The following is an 18295-nucleotide window of genomic DNA, read 5'->3' on the forward strand; positions in this document are numbered from 1 at the left end:
ATAGGTGGTCCCTTGTAGAGCAAAATGTCATTATGTAGTACATGAGCATATAGCACCATAATAATTCCTTTGAATGTTTCATATGCAAATAGTGTCTTACAGTTAAAAGAAGGGAATCAGAGCCCCTCAAAATCATTGTTAAAAAATAGAACTAGCCCTGACAGGTGTGGCTCGGTTGGTTGGAGCGTCATCCCATACATCAGAAGGTGGTGGGTTCAATTCCTGGTCAGGGCACATAGCCAAGTTGCAGGTTCAGGCCCTGAACCTGCAAATAGGGGAGGCAAATAGGGGAGGGAGGCAAACAATCAATGTTTCTCTCCCTCGCTCTCAAATCAACAGAAGCATGACCTTGGATGAGGATTTAAAAAAAAAAAAAAAAAAAAAAGCTTTTAGAACTGTCCAAGATACATTGCTGAGTACTTCCTACGAATCGGGAATGAAAATTTCTAAGACAGAGTAGCCAATTTATAAAAAGGATTATGTTTCCAATATGTCCCAGGCTCTTTGCAAAGAAGAAACTCCAGGTTTCCCCACATACTAACTGAACTGCCCTTCTCTGCCTCCTTTCTCTCTTCACTCGATCTTGCCAATTTCGAATATCTTACCTTTTGGGATCCTGATCAGGTATGGATTCCTCCAGAAAGCTTTCTCGGATTTGATTGGATGAGTAAGAGACTTTAACTATATGCCCTCATGGTGCCCTGAACATGCCTCTTTCACAGGACTTATCACAATGGATCAAAACTGCCAGTTTACTTATCTGTCTCCTTCATAAGACAGCTCCATGAGGGCAAGGCCTCCCCCTGCATCTCTGGTTCCCTTCCTAATACCTAGCACAGGGCCCAGAATATGCTGATACTTGGTATTGTTTTAGGGACGGGGAATCACTTGTTTCATAAAAACACCATAATCTGTGCTCAAAAATTTCATATTCAGGCACTTGCAAATCTTAACTGCTGAGAAGGATCAGGTAACGGTCTAAAGCAGGGGTGGGCAAACTTTTTGACTCGAGGGCCACAATGGGTTCTTAAACTGGACCAGAGGGCCGGAACAAAAGCATGGATGGAGTGTTTGTGTGAACTAATATAAATTCAAAGTAAACATCATTACATAAAAAGGTATGGTCTTTTTTTTTTTTTTTTTTTTTTTTAGTTTTATTCATTTCAAACGGTCCGATCTGGCCCGCGGGCCGTAGTTTGCCCACGGCTGGTCTAAAGAAATGGTTCTCAACCTTGGCTGTACATTAGAATCACCTGGGAATCTTTTTAAAATCCTGATTTCTGGGCCTCATCCTCTGGAAATTCTGTTTCTTTGTTTCGGGGTGAGGCCACAACATTAGTAACAAGGAAACAGAATTTCTGGAGGATGAGGCCCAGAAATCAGGATTTTAAAAAGATTCCCAGGTGATTCTAATGTGCAGCCAAGGTTGAGAACCACTGGTCTAAAGGGAGCTAGTTGTTTAATTTTTATTGATCGATTGGTTTTAGAGAGGAAGGGAGGGAGAGAAGGAGGATGGGCAGAGGAAGGGAGAGAGGGTGGGAGAGAGAAAGACATTGATTTGTTGCTCCACTCATTTATGCATTCATTGGTTGATTCAAAAGTCAAAAACTTATCAAGGTCTAGAGGACCTACATGAGAAAATAAATGAATTTAGGCACAGAAGTAATAGTCAGATTCAAGAGGGGAGATATAGGAACAACTTTTTTAAAACTTACACTGGAGAAAATTCTTAAAATTGCAGAAATGTTAACAGCATGTGAAATTGGGACATTCATCTTCCTGGTATTAGGGCAGCTAAAAAGCTAAAACAGTAATTAAAACATTGCTTGGTGAGCACAAAAATAGTAACCTGTCTGGTGATGCTGTATGAGACGTCAAGAATTATTTTAAAACTGGAATTAAAAAGAGGGGGTGTGGGCACAGGATACACAATAGACCAATCGCACAGATTAGAGAGGCCAGAAATAGACACATGCACATGTGGATTCTGATATATGACGAGGGCTGGAGAGAAATCATCTTTTCAATAGACTGTGCTGGGAAAATCAGGAAGATGAGGGGAAAATGAATCTACATACAAATCAACTCCAGGTGTTCAAAAAGTCGTAATGAGGTTTCACTAAACCACGTATTAAAGAATATATTAACAAATTGTAATTAAGTAGTACAATATTTAAAAGATAGAACAATGAAACAATACAAAAATAATCCGCTATACATAGTAAATTGGTATAGGATAAATAAATTTCAAATCTACAGAAAAAATAATATTTGCTGGCTATTCAATAAATAGTGTTATCATCCTGGGTATAAGGATAGCACATGCTATGTTTCTTTTCTTTTCTTTTAAATATATTTTTATGCCGAAACCAGTTTGGCTCGGTGGATAGAGCGTCCGCCTGCGGACTGAAGGGTCCTGGGTTCGATTCCGGTCAGGGGCATGTGCCTTGGTTGCGGGCACGTCCCCACTGGAGGGTGTGCAGGAGGCAGCTGATTGATCTCTCTCATCGATGTTTCTAACGCTCTATCCCTCTCCCTTCTTCTCTGTAAAAAATCAATAAAAATATTGAAATATATATGTGTATATATCTATTTTTATTGATTTCAGAGAGGAAGGAAGAGGGAGAGAGATAGATAGAAACATCAAAGATGAGAGAGGATCATTGATTGGCTGCCTCCTGCATGCCCCCCACTGGGGGTTGAGCCCACAACCCAGGCATGTGCCCTGACTGGAAATCGAACCATGACCTCCTGGTTCATAGGTTGATGCTCAACCACTGAGCCACGCTGGCTAGGCACACATGCTGTTTTTAATGTTTCCCAAATGTTTGCTAGTAAATTTATAGTCCTTTAATATTCAGGAAAATATGTTTTAACTATTTGAAAAAATTAAGTCCAATAAATTTTGATTTTAGATAAAATTTATAAACATGAAATAAAATAAAGAATCCATAAGTAGCCCTGACCGGATTGGCTCAGTGGATGGAGCGTCGGCCTGCGGACTGAAGGGTCCCGGGTTTGATTCCAGTCAAGGGCATGTTGCGGGCACATCCCCAGTGGGGGGTGTGCAGGAGGAGCGCACTGACCACCAGGGGACAGCTCCTGCGTTAAGCATCTGCCCCGTGGTGGTCAGTGTGCATCATAGCAACTGGTAGTTCTGGTTATTCTGCCATAATGGTGGCTTAGGCTTTTATTATATAAATATTGGAACCAAGAAGAGGAAACAAGAACTAAAAATGATAGCCGTTTGCAAGGTTTGTAAGCTTGACGTGCTTCTTATACTGGTAACTGGTTTTCCATGCAAAATCTGTTGTGAATATAACCTAAAATATGTTAATTGCATATATATGCCTTTATCTGTGATGAAAATCAGACACTGATATAGCTGAATTTTAAAAATACTATAAATTGAAAGAAAATATATATTTATATATATACATATATACACATAAATAATACATACATATACCTTAGTGTTGGAATAAAATTGTACCTTGGACATTTAAAGCAAGGATTTCAGCGTTAAATTTAATCAGCATATAAACAAACTGCTAAGTATTGTGGCACTTACTAAACAGATTTTCATATTAGCCATTAGATGGCACCATATACCTACTAGTTAAGATAACTGTGCACTAATTTCCCCAATGTGCTTAAAAAGTATAACATTTAACTTTTAAGTAAATATGACATGCATTATCTGTTATCATTGTTAAAACTTAAGTTTTAAAGTGAGAAATGGATATAAGCAACTATATTTGTGTCACATTTCTGGAACATTACAATTTAAAATAAATAATCCCTTTAGAAATCAAACTGGAATGTTCTAAGCCAACTACTCAAAAGTTGAATGTCAGCTGGCTAAAAAAATGCCATCCCTTAAGCTAACTCTGAGCCAAAAACGAATTGTCTACCTTCACAAATTTTTAAACTTCTTTTCATTCATAAACCTACACTGACCTATCACAATTCCTATCCATTTTAAGTGTAGTTTCCCCGTCTTAAAATCCTCTGCTCCAGATTTTTGTATGGTCTCTTTACATACCAAAAATGACCCTATTCTGATCATCACTTTATCCAGTTAAGATGGAGTAACAGGGATAAGATTTACCCTACCATCTGACAACACTAAGGCAATATAAAAAAACAATGGCACCAAAACACTAAGCATCAGCAAAGAAAAGGCACTGAGCACTGAGAAAGAAAAAAATGAGATTATTCTTTTCCAGGCTTACTGCCTGGAGGAAGTTTCCAAGCAACAGCACAGAGAGAAGGACCCACGCAGGGCCAGGGATCTAGCTCCCTGCGCTAAGGATATGCAGACCTGGAGCACAGCTAAGGTCACATGGCTGAGCACCGGAGGACAAGGAGCTGGACACCGTGAGGACTCTGGACATCAGCACTGAGTAGTCTAAGAGCTGGGGAGTGCTGGGGCCGTTTATGAGCAGGAACTCTCAGAGGCTGGGAAAAGAATCCCTCAAGAGAATTCGAGGGAAGAGTGATCTAAACTCACACGGGACAAGCAACAGGGCCTATTCTCAAGATCCAAAATGAAACACCTCAAACCTTATGGGGCACTGAGTACTAAGAAAGATCTCGTTCACAACAGAGAAAAAGTTACTCCACAGTAAACCTAGGAATGGTCCCACCTAACGTTTCAAAAGACCAAAAACAACAACAACAAAATCTGACCCTCAGTAACAAGCGATTACACAGGTCCCAGTGGGCAACTTTCCCAAGATTGTTGCGGCCTCCGACCTCAGGGGCCTTGCCAGTGCCGCACCTCTCCCATGTGTCCTATTCTGAGCCCAGAGTGGGACTTGGCAACCCTCCTGCGTGGCCCCTTCCCGCCTGAACCCCCAGGACTGTTTCTGAGGACCTGGACATTCGACAAGGGAGGCTCTGGACAGGCTTCGCGGCCCTGCTGGAGTTCTGGGCCTTTACTCAGGGCCCTGGAGAGGACCGGTCAGCCCAGATCTTTCCAGCCCTGCTGTGGAGCTGTCAGCCACCAGAGGGATGATGCTCGGGTTTCCTGGGAGTCCTGAGGGGAAGCCCATCACGCACACAGGCCCCCCATCCTGGCCACAAGCTGCTGTGCCGTGATCAGACCCCCTGTACTGCTCCTCCCCCGACTGCAGCCCACACCAGCTTTCTAAATGAGATTCCTGCTGGTTAAGACTTTGGGTTCCACTTGTTTCCTTGGAGATGTTTGTACCTTAAAGAGCATAATGTACATTAAAGTATTTGAGTTGGGACTAAAAATAAAATAAAAGTAATTATAACAGTAAATTTTACATTATGTATATTTTACCACAAAAATGGGAGGGGAGATCATCAATGCTTTAAACCCAAAATAATAATAATGTAATGAAAAATTCTATGTAGAAATAAAACATATGATAACAACAGCACAAAGGCTGGGATGGGAGGAATAGAAATATATACAGAGTTAAGGTTTTTGTACCACATATGAGGTAGTAAAATTTCACATTAATCTTAAACTGATAAGAATATGTATACCATGAATCATAAAGTCACTAAAATAATACAAAAAATCATCACAAACTAAAAGTTAGATACAGTGGAAGAATAAAAAATACTTATTCCATGAGAAGGCAAATAAAAACAAAAGAGGGAAAAATGAGAAAAACAAATAGCAAAATGCTAGATTTTTAAAGTCAACCATTAAAAAAAGCACATTAAGTATAAATGTCTCAACATTTCAATTAAAAAGGAGAAACTGTGAAGCAATAAAAATGCTAGACCTCGCCCTGGCCAGGCAGGTCAGTAGGTTAGAGCATAGTCTCAATACATCAAGGATGTAGGTTTGATTCCTGGTCAGGGCACACACAAGACTCAACCAATAAATGAATGCCTAAGTAAGTAGAACAACAAATCGATATTTCTCTCCCTCCCTCCTTCTAAAATCAATTTTTAAAAAATTTAAATGCCACATCTAACTACAAGAAATCTAATTTAAATATAAAGTTTATAACAAAGAGTTTAAAAAGTAAAATGACAGAAAAATATACCATCTACACTAATAAAAGAGAAACATGCAAATTGATCATCCCTCCGCTACGCCCACCAGCCAATCAGAGCGATATCCAAATTAACACAACAAAGATGGCAGAGAGCAAAGACTGAAGACAGTGTAGAAGGAAGCCAAGTGCTGCAGAAGGGAGCGAAGCAGTGGAGAAGGGAACGGAGCTGAGGCAGCGGACACTGGAGGGAGCGAGGCAGCAGAGACGGGAGGGAGCAAGGCAGCAGAGACAGGAGGGAGCAAAGTGGTGGAGAAGGGAGGGAGTGAGGCAGCAGAGACAGGAGGACGCGAAGCAGTGGAGATGGGAGGGAGCGAGGCAGCTTCCTTCTCTGCTTCGCTCTGGCCTCAGGAAGCCCTATTCTTGCAGGAATCTTCCTTCAACGGGCCTCTAGTGATAATAATAAAAGAAAACTGAAACAGCTGTACTTTATTGATATCAGATAAAGTACATTTCAAAGCAAAAACATCATCAGATAAAAAGGTCATTTCGTTATGATAAAGGGATAAATTCAACAGGACATACAATTCTAAATGTTTATAACACAGTTTCAATATACTAGTAGGTGAAACAACACAGTTTCAATATAGGTGAAATAAGAAAACCGCTAAGGCACAGACAAATCCACAATTATCATTGGAACATTTAGCACCCCTCTCAATAATTGATAGAACAAACAGAAAATCACTAAGGACACAAAAGAATGGAACACTATTAATCAACTTGACATAACTGACATTTACAAAACACTCCACCCAACAGCAGAATGAACTTTCTATTCCAGTGCACACAAATATTTATCAAGATACACCAGAATTCTGAGTCATAAAAAATTCTCAATAAATTTTAAAAGATTCAGGTCATTTATGTATATTTTCTAAACATGATGAAATTTAATTAGACATCAAACTCACAAATATAACTGGAAAATAACCAAATATTTAGAAAGTAAAAATACATTTCTAAATAACCCACAAGTCAAAGAAGGAAGAAAATGATAACACAAGAGATTTTGTGTGATGCAGCCAAAACAGTGCTTCAAGGAAATTTACAGCACTGAATACTTATTTAAGAAAACAAGGTTTCAAATGATCCAACTTAAGAAACCAAAAAAGCATGAGCAAACAAAACCCAAAGTAAATAGGAGAGGAAATAAAGATTACAGAAGAAATCAATAACTAACAAAACAGATACATATTAGAGAAATGTCAATGAACGCTATCTAGCTCTTTGAGAACACCAAGAAAACGGATAAATCTGTAGCTGGAATCATCAGGGGGAAAAGAGACAAGACAGAAATTACCAATAACAGGAATGAGAAGATTACATTACTATCAATATTAGTAGGATAAGAGAAATATTGTGGACAACTTCATGTCAATAAATCCAGCAACTTAGATGAAATGAACAAATTCCTTTAAAGACAAACAATCAGAGCTCACTCAAGAAGAAATAGATAACCTGAATAGTCCTATTAAAAAAACAAATGTGTGCCCTGGCTGGTGTGGTTCAGTTGTTTGGGTGTCATCCCATGCACTGAGAGATCACTGGTTCAATTCCCAGTCAGGGCACATGCCCAGGGTTGTGGGCTCGATTGCCAGTAGAGAACGTTCAGGAGGCAGCTGATCAATGGTCTCTCCCTTGCCCTTCTTCTCTAAAATCAATAAAAACATTTAAAAAAAATAAATGTGTAAATGTGAAGTTCAAAACCTTCCCACCACGAAAACTCTAGATTTCTGTAACCTGGTGCGGCATGCTATGAAAAACAGTATGGAGGTCCCTCAAAAACTTAAAAATAGAACTACCGTATGATCCAGCAATTTCACTTCTGGCTATTTATCTGAAGTAAACAAAAACACTTATTTGAAAAGATACATGCACCCCATATTCACTGCATCATTATTTACAATAGCCAAGACATGGAAACAACCTGTCAATCTTAGGATGAATGAATGGATAAAATGTGGTGTAAATACACACACACACACACACACACATGCACACACGCACACACACACACTGGAATATTACTCAGCCATAAAAAGAATGAACTCTTGCCATTTGCAACAACATGGATGAACCTTGAGGGCATTATGCTAACTGAAAATTCAGACAGAAAGACAAATATCATACGATGTCACTCATATACTCATATGTGGAATCTAAAAGAGCCGAACTCATAGAAACAGGAAATAGAATGGTGGTTGCCAGGGTATGAGGAGGGGTAAAATGGGAAAATGTTAGTCAAAGGATACAAACTTCCAACTATAAGATGAGTAAGTTCTGGGGAGCCAATAAACAACCTGATGACCATATAGCCATATTGCTTTTTGTAGAACTAAAAAACAAAATACAAAACCCATCTCATAGACAGAACATATTGGTGGTTTCCAGAGGCAGGAACAGGGGTGTACAAACTGGGTAAAGGTAGTCAAAAGATACAAACTTCCAGTGATGAAATAAGTACCTCCTGGGGATGTAAAACGCAGCATGGTGACTATACTTAATACTAAGAGAGTAAATCTTAAACGTTCTTATAAAAAAAATGTGTACTATGTGTGGTAATGGATGCTAACTATACATACACACATACACACATACACAGGAATATTGTTGTGATAACCACTTCACAACATATTCACATATTCAATCATAAAGTTGTAACTAATATGATGTCATAATCTCTTATATCTCAATTTACAATGAGACTGCTGATAAAGCTACAATAATCTAAACAGTTTGGTACTGGCAACAAGGCGGGCAAACAGATCAATGGTGCAGGACGGGGTACAAAAACAGACCCATAAATATATGATCTACTGATTTCCTACAAAGGGACGAAGACATTCCAATGGAGAAGGAATAGCCTTTTCAATAAACAATGCTGAAAACTGGATATCCATATGCAAAAAAGGTGATTTTTGTTCCATATGTCACATCATATATAAAAATTAATTCAGCCCTAACCGGTTTGGCTCAGTGGATAGAGCATCAGCCTGCGGACTCAAGGGTCCCAGGTTCGATTCTGGTCAAGGGCATGTACCTTGGTTGTGGGCACATCCCCAATGGGGAGTGTGCAGGAGGCAGCTGATCGATGTTTCTCTCTCATCGATGTTTCTAGCTCTCTACCCATCTCCCTTCCTCTCTGTAAAAAATCAATAAAATATATTTTTTAAAAAATTAATTCAAAAAGGCTATTTTCAAAACATGGCCTTTGTCTTTAACCTTTGGTATAGAAAAGAGTTAGCATAGCAGGCCTAAGATTTATCCTTAGAAAAGCCGGCTTACAAGGTTGGCACTTGGCTGGCTGGCATCTGGGAACATGGCTCCCAAAGTGTTCCCCAGTCAATAATCAACTAGTAAGAGTGGTTCCCAGTGCCAAGACCAGTGGTGTAGATCTATGGTTTATGCAGAACCTCTGCTGCCCTTCGGGGAGTCTGGAATTTTCTACAAGCTAGATAGAAGGTGTCTATGTGATCAGTCCCATAAAATAACCTTAGGCTCCGAGTCTTTCATGGGGTTCCCAACAGACAAAGAAGAACCATCGCATATGTGTCGCTGCATTTTTTTCTTGTTGCTTTGGGAAGTATGTCCTCTGTGTGACCTCCTCATGTGAGGGAGAGAGCATAAGGAAGCCTGCACGTGAAGTCCCTCAGATTCTACCCATGTCTTTTCCCCTTATGATCCAACTGTATATCTTTATTATATCACTGTAATAAATCTTGGCCATGAGTAAAACCATAGTTGAACAACGCTGGGGTAAGTGATGCCAACATTGACATGCAGTCAAAAATCCACCTATGACTTTTGAATTGCCCAAAACTTAACTACTGTCATCTCTCAATATTGGCAGAGGATTGGTTCCAAACCCTCCCAGATACCAAAATCCACAGATGCTCAGTCCCTTACATAAAACTAGAAGCCCAGTGCACGAATTCGTGCATGGGTGGGGTCCGACCGGCCTACCCGATTGGGGTGGAGGGAGCTGATTGGGCAGTGGGGCCTCAGGCAGTTGGCGGGCAGGCCCCACCCCCTGGTCAAACTCCCGGTTGAACTCCTGGTCAAACTCCCGGTTGAGGGGACAATTTGCATATTAGCCTTTTATTATATAGGATGGCATAGAGCAGTGCACACCTTCGGCCCTCCACATCAATGGGTTCTCAACCACAGACTGAAAACAGTGGTTTCGATCCTCGGTTGAATCTGTGAATGCAAAACCCAGGGGTAGAAGGGCCAACTGTATATTTATTGAAAAAAATTTGCATGTAAGTGAACCCACACAGTTCAAACCCACAGTTGGTTCAAGAGTCAACTGTATATACGAAGACCCATGAGTCCTTCTAGCAAATCACCAAACACAGGAGTTGCTCCTGGGGACCCTCAACACCTTTTAACTCAAAATACATTAAATCAATACTGTAGCATGCTGTATGATTTCCCTAACTAAACCATGCCTTCATTCATAGTCCTGGTTGGTTACGAAATAAATAAATATATATATCAGTGACTTCTTAATATGCAAAAAATAACTAGACATAAATAAAAAGTCCCATTCACAACAAAACAAATAAAATGCAATAAAAATAACAATAAGAAATATGCATGCCTATAAAATTCTACCAGGAGACATTAAGAGGAAATGGAGAAAGCTGCATGTTTCTGAATGGAAAAATAAATGTATTGAAGAATTTAAGTTGATCCCATTAGGATTACTTTAGGGCAGTGGTTCTCAACCTTCTGGCCCTTTAAATACAGTTCCTCATGTTGTGACCCCAACCATAAAAATTATTTTCATTGCTATTTCATAACTGTAATTTTGCTACTGTTATGAATCGTAATGTAAATATCTGATATGCAGGATGGTCTTAGGCGACACCTGTGAAAGGGTCGTTCGACCGCCAAAGGGGTCACGACCCACAGGTTGAGAACCGCTGCTTTAGGGAAAGGAAGTGTAACATAAATTGTAGGAGGGGATACTTGACAAGGTGATTCCACAGTCATCTGGAAAAATAAGCGTAAGAGAATAACTAGGAAATTTTAAAAATAAACATTAATCAAGAAGCCCTTTTCTACCAGACAGTAAAAACCACAATAATAAAAGCAACGTGCGAGTGGTGCCAAAAGAGACAATCGGTAAAGAAAAAATACAGAAATTGACCCACATATGCATAATAATTTAGTACATGATACAGTGGCATTTTAAATTATCAAGGAAAGAATGAATTATTCAGTAGATGGTATTTGTATAACTGTCTAATCAGTTCAGATAAACATGAGGCTGGATCCTTCCTTCACAAAGTAGACTGAAATACATTCCAAGTGAATTAAAGACTTAAATATTTAACGATGCCCACATTTTACAGTCATTAGAGATTTACTCAGCTGAACTACCAATTCTTTTGGGAAATCATCTGCAAACCGAAGCCACATCACCAGACACATCCCTTTAACTTTGTGGATATATTTCCCTTTTTTCTTTTCTTTTTGTGGATAAATTTCTTAAAGGTTTGTTTTGTTATCTAACTTTGGGGGTTGGAAGGTAGAAAAAATGAAGCATATTTCAGCTGATACACAGAAACTGTCCTCTGCAAATATTTTCCCTCCTCTTGAAAATGGTCATAGGCCAGCAGAAAGAGCCAGAAAATTAAATTTATTGATAAAAGAAAACCCTACCATATATTTTTAGATATGAAATTCATTTAAGTAAAGGGCAATATTAATCAGCATATATTTCACTCTTCTGTCTGGGTCTTAGGATGAAACAGGTCCATTAGAAAGAAATTCTCCCTTCTCCCCTACCCTACTTCTAATGGAAAAAAAGTTAGAAGAGAAAAACCAACTAAATTGGTAATAGGAGTGAGTATTCTGTAAAATGCTTAGACTCTTATCATTGAAAGGGGCTGCAGGGATTGGTATGCAAATCATCCATTCTCTCAGGAATCCATCCCTAATACTCTTCTCTCAAGTATTAAAAAAAAAAGAATAGGTAGATACATCCTGGGCATCTCAGCTTCAGATCTATCCTGAGCAAAAGTATGCATGGACATTTCTCTTGGACCAAGGGCTGGGCGGTTAAGAACATTCTGGTCCTCTGTCCTGGGACCAATCAATGAACCTCCTTTTTCAGTGTCAGCTATCAGAGCACATGATACAGCTGAATAACGCACATGGGCTAGAAAATACTGAAACAGGCTTTAGCTTTCTGAACTTGTTCCCCAGACATCATTCTGCAAAACACCGTAGTTTTATACTCACAAAATTCCAACTAATAACAGGCTTTTAGAAAAAGATATAAATGGAGACAAGAGAAAATGGTACTTTTAGACATAAGTATTTCAGAGGAAGGCAAAGTTGGTAAGGTCAGGACTGGCTCTCACAGTGTCTTCATCATGACTTTGCTCTCCATTTTTATGACTATTCCAGATGTACTCCTGTCACCTTCACAATACATTCTTTCCCCTTATCTCCTAAACTTCACCCACTCGCTCCCCTTCAGATGCTGAGGGTCTGCCTTTCTTAATGCTGATATATATAAATGTACAGCAGCCTCAGTTTGGACTATAAAACTAAAAATAATGAGCATGAGTCAATGTGGTAGGCTCTTTTCCCTCTGAGCACACATCAACCTCTCATTAAGTTCAAGGAAGCTGAGAATGAATCAAAGAAAATAGAGCTCCAGGATATCCACCTTCTATTAAATTGTAAATGAAAGTGTCATTTTAATTATAGTAGTAAACGCTGTATTCTCTGTTACCATCAAGCAAGGCTCTATAAATTCACAATCAAAATGAAAATTCTTGGGCCAGAAAAAGAAGCTTAAAATGTACTCCATCAGAGCAGCTGCAAAAATATATCGGTCCCCTCAATTCAAGGAAATCTCTTATTAGCACTGTCTAGAAGTCACTGAACTAGACCAAAGGGAAAGATATCTAGGAAAGAACCAGGAAAAGTGAATATAGTATAGATGGGGAGAACTATATTACCACTTTAGATATTTTAAAAAAATAAATTCAATAAATTATATGCTGAGAAAAAAAGCACATTATATATAACTAGAGGCCCGGTGCACAGATTCATGCACGGGTGGGGTTCCGGGGGAGGGGAGCGGGACATGATCGGCCCTCTGGGCAGGCGGTGGGACACCCTTGCTGCACAGGTTGTTGGGAACCACCTGGCGGCCGCTTTTATATCCTTCCTTGTGGAGCGCCTAGGCAGCCGTGGGCAAACTACGGCCCGTTTGAAATGAATAAAACTAAAAAAAAAAAAAAAGACTGTACCCTTTTATGTAATGATGTTTACTTTGAATTTATATTAGTTCACACAAACACTCCATCCATGCTTCTGTTCCAGCCCTCCAGTCCAGTTTAAGAACCCATTGTGGCCCTCGAGTCAAAAAGTTTGCCCACGGCTGGTCTAGGGAGAAGTGGCCGAGGTGCCTGAGGCTGACTTCCAGGAGGCCTGTGGCACTGTCAGGATCATGCCAGCGGCGAAGGTCCGTTGGTGCCTGGCCCATTCTCTGGAGATTGGACCTGCAGGACTACTGAGGAAGTGAGTGGCTGCCACCGGGCTGGTAGGCCACCAGGACGGGTTGGTCAGCTGAGCAGCACTCCTGCTGTGGGAGCGCACTGACCACCAGGGGCAGCTCCTGCATTGAGCTGTGTGTGTGTCAAAGCAACTGGTCGACCGGTTGTCCAGTCATAACAGTTGCTTAGGCTTTTATAGATAGATAGATAGATAGATAGATAGATAGATAGATAGATAGATAGATATAGATATACTATTTAGTCAGAATAAAGAAATAAAGCAGAGGAATAGGACAGAATTACAAAATTTTACATAATTTTTAGAATTTCACATTTGAGTGCTCTTCGAACCATAGAAGAATGATTTTACTGGATTTGCATAGAAATTGAAAATGAAGGTCTGCTTATATGCCAAGATCCAGAAGAAGTATTTGTCCTTCAAAATCATACCATGCATACATTTGCATGCTCTATAAACAGAAGTTAATGAGACAGTCAACCTTACTTAAAAGAGAAATGAAAATCTGAATCATGCTGAACTACTTTTTTTTAATTTACCAGATTAACAACAACAATAAGCCGTACATGGTTTGGCTCAGTGGATAGAGCATCGGCCTGCAGACTGAAGGGTCCCGGGTTCGATTCCCATCAAGGGTACATGCCTGGGTTGCAGGCTCAATCCCTAGTAGGGGGTGTGCAGGAGGCAGCCAATCAATGATTCTCTCTCATCACTGATGCTTCTATCTCTCTCTCCATTCCTCTCTGAAATAAATAAAAATATATTTAAAACAAACAACAAAAAAACAATAAAAAATCCAAAAGCTTCCCTACCCAGTTTGTCTCAGTGAATACAGCGTTGGCCTGTGGACTAAAGGGTCCCAGGTTCGATTCTGATCAAGGGCATGCACCTTGGTTGCAGGCTCCTCCCTGGCCTGGGCCCTGGTTCAGGCTCATGCAGGAAGCAACCAATTGATGTATTTCTCTCACATCGATGTTTCTCTGTCTTTCCCTCTCTCTTCTACTCTCCCTAAAAATCAATGGAAAAATATCCTTGGGGGAGGATAAAAAAAAGTTTATGACACATTCTGCAGGCAAAGCTATGAATTCATATATTTCTAGTGGGAATGCAAAATGGTACAATGCGTAAGAACAAGAATTTTGCCATTTCTAATATAATGTAAGTATTATTCTTTAACTCAGCAACCCCTTTCAGCATCTACCTAAATAACCACAAGAACACGTGCAAAAAGGTCTTCATTATGGCATTATTTTAGCAGCAAAACTTTTAAAACAGCCCTGACCGGTTTGGCTCAGTGGATAGAGCATTGGCCTGCGGACTGAAGGGTACCAGGTTCGATTCCGGTCAAGGGCATGTACCTTGGTTGCGGGCACATCCCCAGTACGAGGTGTGCAGGAGGCAGCTGATGGATGTTTCTCTCTCATCGATGTTTCTGACTCTCTATCCCTCTCCCTTCCTCTCTGTAAAAAATCAGTAAAATATATTTTTAAAAAACTGTTAAAACAAAGCAATTTCCATTGGTAAGAAATTGGCTGAATAGCAGAAGCGAGATGACAAAGAGAACATCCTCATTGGAAAGTGTCGCAATTAAGATGCGCGCGTTGAGCCGCGGTTGTGGCTCTAAGGCCCACCACCTTCAGAAGTCTACCTGGGCCAATGGGGCTTCCCGGCCAGTGGAGAAAAAGTTTAACTGAAGTGCCAAGGCTAAAAGACGAAATGCCACTAGGACTGATGGAATGAGGCACTTGGAATGGGGTCCAAGAAGGAGAACACCTGAACCCCAGAGGACAGCTGTGGCAGCACCCAGTTCATCTGAAGGATTTCAATGGCCAGGCACGCAACAAATGTTCTGGTTTTAAAACACAAAAAAGAAAAGTGAAAGAAAGTAGTTGAATAAATTATGGTGTGTATTTTCACATCATGGAGTGAAAATACATACCGTAATTTTCTGTCACACAATGCAGTCAGGAAAAAAGACTGAGATAGATCTTTATCTACTGATTTGAATGTAACTCTATGGTTAGGTGTTGTTTTAAATAAAAAGCAAAATACAAAGTAATATATATAGTAGCTCATCTTTTGTAGAAAGGATGAGAAATAATAATATATATCATTCGTATTCATATATATCATATATATTTCTTCTTTATATTTTTTCTATAAACAAATATATTATGTATAAACAAAATCCAGAACATGGGGCATTCTACACTCTGCTAAGTTGGTGGCTAGACAACGTTTTCCAAGTGCCTCAAAATGAACAAAAGGTCACACTATCCAGTGACATAGAGGGCTCTCAGAAGAGATGAGATAAGTGACTCATGGATTCCCCTCAGCCATCTGAGCAGAAGCCAAAAGCAGAGATGGACTTATTCAGGAGAGCCCTGTGAAGGAACATCTTGTCTAACGGACTGAATCGCCGGGACTTACTGAGAAGACTCACCAGACTCTTTTTTGAGTACATTATACCAGCAGAAACACCACCAGCTTGAACTGAAGAGGGAGAGAAGACAAGATGAAAGAAGACCAACAGGCTACTAAACTTTTACAGGCAGGAAACAGGCTGGGAAACTACTCAGTGCAAACATACACTCCCTTTTGGGGAAAAGGAAGGATGACTCCAAAGGCAGAGCCTTACGCCCAGAGAGAAGAGCCTCAGACCTCGGGAATAAACACCAGGAAGTACCAGTTCCAGGTCTTGAAACCTAAAAGGTTCTTCACAGTTAAATTTCAAAATTACTTAGTACCAGTGACTCCTTTCTTCCTTTCTTTCCTTCCTTCCTTCCTTCCATCCAACCATCCATTTTCTCACTTTGGGGATGGAAATGTCTATAACTATTAACCTACGCCTGTTCCATCATTGTATTTTGAGAACAGGTAGCTTGTTTCCTAGTCTTACTGCTCTTCAGATGGAGAAATTTTGAACCAGGATGGATCGTATGAGTTTCGCCCACCCCTGATGGAAATGACTTAGATGATGATGAGTCTTCTATGTGATGTGATAGTTAGATGACATTTTGGACTTTGAGTTGATGTTATATTGTAAGGCTTTGTAGATCAGGGTAAGGCACTTAAATCTTATTCCATGTACAGTGGAAATCCACAACAAAGATCTTTGGTTTGTAATGTAAGGAAGTAAGAATGGAAGCAGGGAAACCAGCGAGAAAACGATTCCAGCAGTGTAGGCTAGAGAGGATAAGGACCCAGCCTACAATGATAACAGACCAGATAAAATGGAAAAGAGGATAGATTAAAAGCGTATTCTGAAGGTAGACCTGACAAAATCTGCCAATAAATTAAATGTGGAAGAGAGTCAGAGAAATATAGAATAATTCTTAAGTTAGAACTTGAGGAACTGAGTAGACTGTTCTGTTTATTAGCTGAGATGGAGAAGACTGAAGAAGGGAGAGGCTCATATGAAAAAATCAAGACTTGCATTTTAGAACAGGTCAGGTTGTTCTAACAGACATCCAGACAGTAATATGAAGTAAGAAGGTGAATTAAGGGCAGAGAGTTCAAGGACAGCTCAGAGCTGGATTTATAAACTTGTGTGGCATTTAAAACAGAACCAGATAAAATCAACGAGGAAAAAAAGATAGAAAAATGATGCAAACCCAGGACCAAACTCTGGTACATTCCAATATGTGGGGGTCTGACAGAGAGAAGTCAGCAGAGAAGAAAGGAACAGCAATCCAGATAGAAAGAAATGGAATATCATGTCAGAGATGCCATTTTACCAGAATCACTGAGACCAACTACAATTATTCTATTTTATGTAACCTTTCTATGTTCTACTCTATAAAAGTCCATCTTAAAATGCAACAGCTTTAGCATTAATTTTGAAAAGATTCAAATATGTATGCAATCTCCACTAGGATAGGACAGTGTACTGAATGCTGAGGGGGTATCGAGCAGTTTAGACACTTTTCCATGACATGACTACAATGGGATACACTTTTTAAAAATTTTAATCACAGACTTAACATTCTATAGAAAAATGGAAGAGAGAGAAATCGGGGCAAGGCGTGGTCTGAGAACTACCTGGCGAGGAATGGAGACAGCAATAAAGAATAGCAAGAGGAGCCATAATGAAAACGTGTGCTCATCATTTAACCCCAGCCAGGCTTTCTCCACTGTAGCCTTCTGTTCCCACTGTAGCTACAAAAGGCCTTCACACATTTCATTTTCCTCCCTCCTCGCTCTCTATTCTTGTCTTGATTCTCTCTTCACCTCACCACAGTTTTGGTAACTTCTGATTCCAAGTGATTTATACAGAAAGTACCTTTTGCTGTCCAAATAAATTCTGTGTTTTGGGAGTTTTAGTAAGACAGGTAATAACTATAAAATTATTTAAAACATTTTTATTAATTCTGGGTTAACATATTCTAAAAGACTAAAGATGTTTACATGAAGAAAACAATGTATAAATTTGTCCCCCATTTTAGAATAAGAAGCGCTATAACAGTGTGAAAATCATAATCCTAAATTTGACATTTCAGGGAACTGATTTCAATGTTCTCCTTTGTGGTAGCAGGGAAGTATATAGATAAACTACACTTTATTATACAGAGGAGGATGTTTCTAAATGAACAGCAATTGCAAGCAGGGACACATAGATAAACTAGTATGACCATGTCCAATTCACCTAGAAAGGATTTTTTCCCAACACTGAAGAAGCTGAGGCTTTTCAGACCTGTTGAGGACTTACTGAA

The 18295-nt window shown here is 39.7% G+C and overlaps 1 protein-coding gene across 1 annotated transcript in view; it reads right to left on the reverse strand.

Moving 5' to 3' along the window:
- SYT14 (synaptotagmin 14) overlaps positions 1-18295 on the reverse strand; it is a 131099-nt gene that overhangs the window by 94814 nt on the left and 17990 nt on the right. The gene's annotated exons all lie outside the window — the stretch shown is intronic.

This window comes from Myotis nattereri (genome assembly GCF_964212035.1).
Source record: "Myotis nattereri genome assembly, chromosome: 18".
Classification (NCBI taxonomy): domain Eukaryota; kingdom Metazoa; phylum Chordata; class Mammalia; order Chiroptera; family Vespertilionidae; genus Myotis; species Myotis nattereri.